Raw genomic sequence first — 9,382 nt, 5'->3', positions numbered from 1 at the left:
TTGGAAAGAGGGGCGTCTTTGATGTCCAAAGGTGCGGCTCTATGCGAAAATGGATGCCTGCATGCGTAAGAGGGGCGCACTGCATTCGAAAGAGACACCTGTGATGCCAGTATAGGGGCGCCGCTGATGCCCATTAGGGCGCCTGCATGTAAAAGAGGGACGCCTATGAAGCTAATAGGGGCGCCTCCATGCGAAAAAGGGGCGCCTTGACAGCGAGAGAATCGTTTGTGAAACGTTTCTCACGGGTGCACCCGTGAGAAACGTTTCACAAACCACCCGGGTGGTGCGCCGTCCGCAGCAAATATATGTAAAGATTCTGAAAAGAGGACGGAGAGGAGGGTGGAAAAAATGAAAATGGTGTGGATTTTCCGCAGTGTCCGCTTAGGTGGTTACGCCCCTGTCCATGGCCCATGCTTGGCGCCTTGTCTGCACTGATAGTTTGTGCAGTAACAGTTCTACTGGCAGTGCGATCATACTGACCACGATTCCAAGAGGCATGAGACAGAGAACGGGTATCAGCTCCTGAGCGGATAGCTCCGCGTAGCGAGAAAGTGATTTGCACAAACTCTTATCAGGCTTCATAGCAGAGTTCTTCAGTCGCGAGACTACGCCTGTTTGGTACAACTTGAGAAGCACTCTGGTTATTGCCTTTTCGAGAGCCCTTCTTCCTTTGGGGAGCACCATATAAAGTGCAATGGACCTAATTGGGGTGTCCTGCAAAGGGACATATTTGCAAGCTTCCTCGCCGAGAAAGAAATCTAGACTTCTGAAGTCGGTAAACACCATAACTGGCTTGAATGCTAGCAGTGCTCCTTTTGTTGCATTGTTCAAGGCTACGAACCTGTCACCGGTAACCGATCGTCGATACAGCTCAAGTTCGTCGAGGTCGGAGCTGACTTTAAGCTCGTTCTGCTTCACCGCGCCTGTGTACATTGCCAATGTCCAGTTGGGCTGCTGAACGAACTCGTGTATACTAGTAACGGGTTTGCCGACTGCGTGCATAGCCAGGAACGACATCAAGTTGGCTGTGTAGATGATGTAGATCAGGTAACCCATTATGCACCCGAAGAGGGTTGCAATGCGGCCGGCCAGCGACTGCGGCGTCCTGTCCCAGCCCTGACATACAACTGTCAGGGCTGCGGCAAGCAGACATGAGCCCCAGCCCATGTCGCGCACTAGCAGGCTGTCCTCGGCTCTGGTGCTGTTGAACCGCAGTGTGAAACGCAGCACCAGCGAGAGCGCCAGCAGCATGGCGGCCAGCGTCCACCAGACGTCGGCGCCCAGCGGCCGCAGCAGGCCGGCGAACACGGCAGGCGACAGGAGTGGCGCTGCTGATGTGTCGCGTGGCACCAGAAACGCTGGACTCCAGGACTCCCATGGTATACCATCCAGGTAATCGACGGCGGCGGCCCGCTCAGGAGTTCGCTTCAGTGGATTGAGCGCTAGGTCGGCGCGTCCGTAGACGAGCTCACCCACCACGCCTGACCAGGTGCCGTTGGGGCTCAGATTTCCGTATTCGTTTGTAAGAGGAGCCACCATCTGGTAACTAATGTCCAGCTCTTTGGCCACGATCTGCCACAATCGAAATAGGTATCCGCCGTACGCGACAGAGCCGTCGGGACGCTGTTGTACCGAGATGTAAAGCAAGTCGTTGATCACGGCGACTCTCAGGGGCCGGTCCGGAGTCCCGACGGCCAGTTTAGGCCCCGGGCCGGTGGACCAGCCCGGTCCCAGTAGAGTCAGACCTCCGGGACGCTCCTCCATCGGCACAACACTGGTGGCAGGCTTCTGGCACCTCAGGCGCAACTGGATTGACTGACACATCGAGCATGCATCCTGCCGAGTGGATCGATGCCCGATGGCTCCGCTATAAGTTTGTCATCCTGCATACCGTTCGACCATAATGGATTGTACATACGTCATGGCCGCTGTGTCAGGCACTTGACGCACACTTACTGACACTTTCGACTGCGATTTAAAACAAAGGTGCGCAAGCTCACCAGCCGCCAAATGGCTGCAAACTATTCCGACATTCGCCCCAATTGTTAGTCGTAAATAGGGAAAGTTTAGAATGATGAATGGAGTCTTGCTGGAAACTCGTTCTTTCGCTGTTACGATCGGTGCTTGCCGTACCTTATCATGCAATTTAGTCATCCAAGTATGGGTGCGTCTTAGTAATCACGGTCTTCATACGACCCATGAGCCAGCAACAGACACTGATAAACAGTCCCATCTGAGCGAGCTGGCCCTGAACGATGGCGGTTATAAGGGCGTCAAAAATTGTGTATACGCTCGTTTGCTGTACTCTTCTATTCAAGTCGACTCGTGGTGTCAAGGAATAAAGACAAGAACAGACAGCTGCCTCCGCGTCATACGTTAATCGCGCCGCCATTGAACCACAGTCGTTGACTGTGATGCCCATTGCCCATGGCACCCAGGGGCAAACTCTAGTATTTAGTAGTTATCGTGTTCCATATTGAAGTGACTATTCCAACCTAGCCCGGTCAGGCCCGGGGTAATTCCAAACACCGAAGGCCGGGGCCGTTTATGCTACCCCCGTCTAACCCCGAATAAGGGAGCTCCAGACACAAAAGTGGCTCCAATGAAAGTTACTATAATAGATGAAAGTTATAGCTAGATGATTCTAAAGCATCCGAAGTTTGTTTTACCACAGGTCAATTTTGAAGGTCAGAGGTTAAGTTCAAAAGCAGGAACCTGCAAATGTGAAATGAGCCCAGAGTAAGTTTTCTTGCGGTAGCTTGATAAGGTTTGTGATTTTCATATGCGTGGCCTTTTATTCTCATGAAGATGAGCAGCTTTACCAAGATCAAGATGAGAGTTTCAAGCTCAAGAATCTGAAGGATAGCCGCTAGAGAGGCCGCCACCTTCATCAACTTCTGTGGCGACTTCCGTGAGCCGAATATTTTAGACAAAGTTTGTACATTAACCCGCGCTGGGCCGGTGCTCTGAGATTCCGCGCCGGGCCGGGGGTCTGAACACCCCCCCCCCCCTTCTAACTCGGCTCCTGGGCCACGTAGCGTCACGCGGTAAGCGGCAATCGAAAGAACGTCCAAAATAAGGACGAAAACACTTCGGTCATTTTTTGGGTCAGGGCAAAGGTCAGGTCACCATAGGTCACCAAAGGTAAAATGTTGACTATTTCAACATTTTGGAAACTGCCAACGGCTATCTCGGGAACCGAAGAGCTACAGCGCCGCGGAAAAGCGCATTCGATAGTCCTTTTACAGACCTTTCTGAAGATGTTCTCAGATTTGACCTCAGGTCAACGATTTAGCCTCCAGGGGGCAAAAACTCCAAAAATAGCCGTTTTTACGAAAAAAAAAACGTTTTTTCGGCAATAACTTTTGACTCAAAAGAGCCATGACATTACTTTTGCCAGCATCGTGTTCCTCTCGTCGAGACGCGTCGAATGAACTATAATTTGACCTTGAAAGGTCGACTTGAAAATTTGACCTTAGGTCAAGGTCATGACCTGACCGGAAAAGGTCATGTTGCATATCAGTCGATCCGCAACGTCGAGCCGAAAACATCTAAGGCGTTTTCAGCGCTCTAGCACGCCTCTATCAGAAGTTATTAGCGAAAAACTGTTAGATTCGGTTCGTGACCTGAGATGACCTCGAGGCATAACGAGGGGTCACAGTTGCCATTTTTTGGTTCAGTATTTCAATCTTACCTACATCTCGATGTTTGAGTGTCTAGAATAACGTTCGTGCAAAACAGACGCTTTTCAATTTTCTCCCATTGACTTATAGGTAATGGAGAGGCCGCAAAATTGACCTGACCTTAGGTCACCGATATCAAAATTCCGAGATATACGTTTTATAGATAATGTTGCCATAATCAATCGCTGAAAGTTTCAAGGCGATCGATCAATCGGTTTAGCTATGACGAGCATTCTTATTTTTTTCTGAGGTGAGGTCATTTGGCGTGACCTGTTGACCTGACCTAAGACGACCTGGATCTGAAATTTTCACAACATGTGCGGAAAAGATGCGCGAACAGGTGTGCCAAAAACGGCGGCGCTTTTGAGATATCTGCGAAAAACCGCAGGGGGGTGTTCATTGTTCAAACACCCCCCCCCCCCCCGGCCCGGCGCGGGTTAAGTGTGAGCAGAACGATAATCCGCGCCCGTAGGGCTATCGGCGGGCGGACCCTACCATCCGTAGGGGGGGGCGTTTCGCCCCCCCCCCCAAGATCTCGGAAATTACCCGGCCGATTTTCAAAATCAAAACGGCGTTCGATAGCCCGACCAGTGAACTTCATTGACCTCGGTCCAACCGACGACGTCACAGAACAGGTCAGAGGTCGAATTTGCACCGTGTACAGGCATTTCAAGAAATGTGTTGTGAAATCGAGTAACTTGGTATGTTATTGAAAATTGTCGATGGAGAATTGTTCGTCAAACACATATTTTGCTAGCTGAGGTCACTGATACCAGGTCAGGTCACAGAGGTCAGGTCACTGAGGGTCACAATATGAAAATATCATGTGATGCATGTTTTATGGTCTATTTTATATGGCGAATGCGATTATGTGGGTCAGGCAGTCTTTGGGGCCAGTATAGGTTATGTTCTGGTGAAGGTCAGGTCAAGGTCAGGTCATTATTAGGTCAAATTTCAAAGTTGATATTTTTGCATAAAATGGGTATCGATTTGATGCAGCTTGTCACGGGGAGTCTAATGGTGCTCTGTATTTTGCGCTACGTGGTCTAGAATTGCTAAATATTGAGTTTGAAAATTTGACGTCACCATTCTTTAACAGTATTTTTGCTATAACTTGGCCAAAAAAAGAGGAATCGATCAGAAACTTGGCATGAGGATAGAAGTCAGTAGGTAGTGGTACTATCACATATCTTCCGTTTTTTTTTCGAAATTCGGAAAACTTTTGGGATTTTTGGGGTATTATATCCAAAAATTACTTTTTTGATCTTTGGAGGTCAAAACCCAAAAATTTCAAAAATCAGAGATAGCAGTTTATAGCCCTGTCAATTTTACAACATTTATGTCTTGAACATTTTTCTGTATTTGCGAAGCTGTAGGCCTTACAGCTCTTCCCGCGAAACCTTTTTTAGGTCAAAAATGGCAGAACATTAGGGGAGAGAGGTCATATTGCGCCACCTTAAGGATATCGGCCTATTGCGGCTGAAGTTGACCAGCTGTCATGCTTGATGATATCTCAAATTGTACCTCAGTTATTTTGGCATCAAATTACAACTCCTAATTTGTATCACACCCATAAAAATTAACAAGAGAAAAGTTTTCCGACACACCTGCAAAGGGCGCATTTACGGACTACCCCATCAAAAAGCGCCCATGCCTCTCATGTAAAAGCGCCCTATTAAAAACAACGGTTTGCCACCTAACTAAGTAGCCTATTTGAACGTGTCAGCCCATTAACCATTTATGCTGTGAAGGCTAAGGTAATGGTAAGGTGAGCGTTCTAATAATCAAAGTGTTCAATGAAATGTGTCCCAACCACCAGATGCTGTTTCTCTGGGTTGAAAAATAGGGCGCAAATAGGGTGGGCGCAATTACGAATGGAACACATTTTTCATGAGCTTCAAATATGGCGAGGACAGCGAAGCCACGGTGGTGATAAACTTTCAAAACTACCATTAAACGAGCAATTAACAATGATTATTAGTTGAATCACTATCTCTAAGATAAACCATGACACCAGCAAAGGTCGAAATAGACTGTTTCGCGTAAGAAAATAGAGGAAATCACAAAAAATGGTCTGCGAGAAAGCTGAGACACCTCACCTGCCCCCGTGGACTGGAATAAGAGCGAGTTATTGGTGGTGAAGTAAATGCACACATTCGAGCATTCATTCGAATCGAAATTTGGACAGGAGGAAGGTGTGGCGCATTTAAGAACATGGCGCAATATGACCTCTCTCCCCTACGTCACTGACGTAATTTGTCGCTAACCTATCATAGCCTCTGGGAAAAAATGGTCACAATGTGTAAAATTGATGTCCGGTGGGGTCCGGAAAGTTTGGTGGCGATACCTGCAGCCGTTTAGGAAATATCTACGGAAAAGGATAGGGGGGGGGCTGTTTCGGCCCCCACCCCTACGGGGCGCGGGATAAGTCATTTGCAATAGTTAGGCTGGCTACTGTGCACTGTGCAGGGCGCCAGAACCCGTGAGACCCTATTTTTGCGATTATTTTTTAATTGCGTGGAAAAAATCGACCAAATTTGACAAATGGCCGTTTCAAGACCTACCCGAAATTCATAGACCACTACAGCTGGCAGGAGTGCCGCTTGTACAGAGGTCGCTGATGGGCACGGGTCAAAGCCGCAGTCGTGAGTGGAGCCTATGACGTACTAAAACCTCTATCTGGGATTTAAAAAAAACAGTTGACATTACAAGTCAACGACATTTTGACACAACTAATTTGAGGGACAACAAAATGTTTTTAAGCAAATTTCGGCAGGTCTTCAAACGATAATTTCCTGCGTGTTGAAATTCTTCCACGCATTCACAAATACTTAATCACGAAATCATATACATATTAGAGAGAGAGAGAGAGAGAGAGAGAGAGAGAGAGAGAGAGAGAGAGAGAGAGAGAGAGAGAGAGAGAGAGAGAGAGAGAGAGAGAGTCTCGAGGGGTTTGGCAGCAGCAGTGTGTCTCCACCCCCATCCCCCCACCCCCACCCCAGTAGGTATGCATTGCTTAAACTTCTATTCGATCGACACTGAACAGCGACGGATTGATAAAAAATGTAATACCTAAACCAAGTACCTTAACCTAGGTACTAGGTACCAAGTATTTTTGCAAGTACCCACAATTTGAGCAATTTTTCGCAACGTATCTCCGCTTCCAAACGTTAGATGGACACAGGACAAACATCAAACGTTCCCAAATATTTTGTCTAAATCAATTTATCACCAAAACGATGCGAAGCGCGACGCAAAATATCGTGTTTAGTCAGTTGCGAAGATGAAGTTTCTTTAACCCGCGCACCGACGGGGGGGGCGGATATCCGCCCCCCCCCCCTGAGGTTTTTCGCGAATAGCGGGAAACCGCGGCGCGTAGCGCCGCGAAATTTGGTATGACTATAACCTCATCAATTTTACACATGGTGTGCAAGTTTGAACCTCCTACCTTTTAAGGTCAGGTCACCAGGTCACTTTGAATGACCCAACCTCAAGTCACTTTTTTGCAACTTTGTCACCGTGCCAGAGCTACAGTAGATGTCGGAGGCCTTTGAAAGTCGCAGGATATTATTAGGTCATTAGTAGCTACAATTTGTATATCTCGGAATTTTGATATCGGTGACCTAAGGTCAGGTCAATTTCGCGACCTCCCATTATAAGTCAATGGGGGAAAAATCAACTCCCTGTTTTTACCACTAAAACGGGTCGGAATGGCCCCATATACCATACATGACTTCATATACGATCAACCTTCACTACCTTGAGGTCTGTTTTGCTGTTGGGCAGCTGTGAGGTCATGTGACGTCATCAAAGGTCACCAAAGGTTGTTGGCCAATAACTCCGTACAGGAACAAGATACAGACGCGTGGATGGTCTCATTGTGTTCAGCTCGTCAAGACGCATCGAATGATATACATGATGACCTCGAGGTCACGTGACCTGAGGTCAACCTTTGACCTTGACCTTTCGAGGTCAACATATATATCATTCGATGCGGATTGACGAGAGGATCACGATGATGCCCTTAGTTTGTTCCTATCTTGACTAATTCGAAAGTTATTCGAGAAAAACTCTCTCCATATCTAGCGCCGCCATTTTGACTTTTTCGACCCCTGTCACGTCATCTTTGACCTGACCTGAAAATGACCTAAGTAAAAATTGTAGATCTTGGCCGTGCGTATCCGATGCCGTTTACCGCTTGTCGCTATCTTGCTTCGTTCTCGAGATCTCAGGGGGGGCGGTCATCCGCCCCGCCCCCCCCCCCCCCACCCCCACCCCCCGTCGGTGCGAAGTTGGCGCAGACCCCCGTCGGTGCGCGGGTTAAGACGCCAACCACATGGCACATCAATGGAGTAGGTACATCATTTCCAGCGGACCCGCACTACCGGTAACCAATTCACGGCTGGCAAGATCAACACAAGTGCATTAGAGCGTTCGTGCGAACACTTGTGATCCACTAAAAAGGGTCATTAATCATAGTCGACGCATCGGAGACAGGCCTGACATATCGAGCAGGGTTAAATATTTAGTGATGTACGACTTTGTGAGTAACCAATAGCAGAAAACCTGGACCTGAGTGCAATGCAGTAGGAACTACTTAAATTGCTTGCCGTCACGAGTGGCATTGGACATTATACGTCCTCTCGTAAAGTTTACGCCATATTTCATCTCAGATCTAAAGTTATTAAGACGTGGATGAGCTGACGTCAAATTTTCAAACTCAATTTTTTTGCAATTCTAGACCACGTAGTGCAAATCAAAGACCACCATGACTCTTCGTGACAATCGGTACCGATTTTATGCAAAAATGTCAACTTTGCAATTTGACCTAATTTGACCTGACCTTGACCTGACCTTCACCAGAACATAACTTAAACTGGCCCCAAAGGCTGCCTGACCCACAATAATTGCATTTGTTATGTAAAATGAACCATAAAACATGTATTACACGATACTTCCATATTGTGACCCTCAATGACCTGACCTCTGTGACCTGACCTGGTATCAATGACATCAGATAGCAAGATATGTGTTGGACGAGCAATCCTTCATCGATGATTTTTAATAACATACCAATTTACTCAATTTCGCAACCCATTTCTTGAAATGTCTGTAAACGGTGAAAATGCGACCTTTTACCTGACCTGTGACGTCATCGGTTGGACTGAGGTCAATGAAATTAGATTACAAGGTAGTTCCTCGGTGGGGCTATCGAACGCCGTTTGAATTTTGAAAATCGGCAGGTAGGAGGGCCGAAACGCCCCCCCCCCCCCCCACCACCACCACCACCCTACGGGTCCGCCGATAGCCCTACGGGGCGCGGGTTAACATTTCCATTCCCATCGCCCTTACATGTCCCTCTCCTAAAAGCAATACTTTGTTTCGCGGTGCTCTCAGTTTGTAGCTTGTCCTTTTCCAGATGAAGGGAGCTAGATGTTTTAGAAAACTGTAATGAGCAACATTGTCAAGATCACTGTTACGTCTTCGATACTTTTCTCGATAACTGAAACGATAACCTCGCGGGGTCTTGATTTTCCACGTCTCGGTGAGTGCGACAGAGAATCCTATGTTAAAAACACCACCTCACAAGCAGGGAATCGTCCCTTTTCCGATGAGCCCCAAGGTGAGGCCATTTGGTCCTTGATTTCGTCTCATGGCTGATGTGGTGACCTCGTGCTAAGTGACCCGAGCGTAACTAT

The sequence above is a fragment of the Amphibalanus amphitrite genome, unplaced genomic scaffold (assembly GCF_019059575.1).
Source record: "Amphibalanus amphitrite isolate SeventyFive unplaced genomic scaffold, NRLGWU_Aamphi_draft 000957F_arrow, whole genome shotgun sequence".
Taxonomy (NCBI): domain Eukaryota; kingdom Metazoa; phylum Arthropoda; class Thecostraca; order Balanomorpha; family Balanidae; genus Amphibalanus; species Amphibalanus amphitrite.
Note: the sequence above shows the minus strand (reverse complement) of the source record.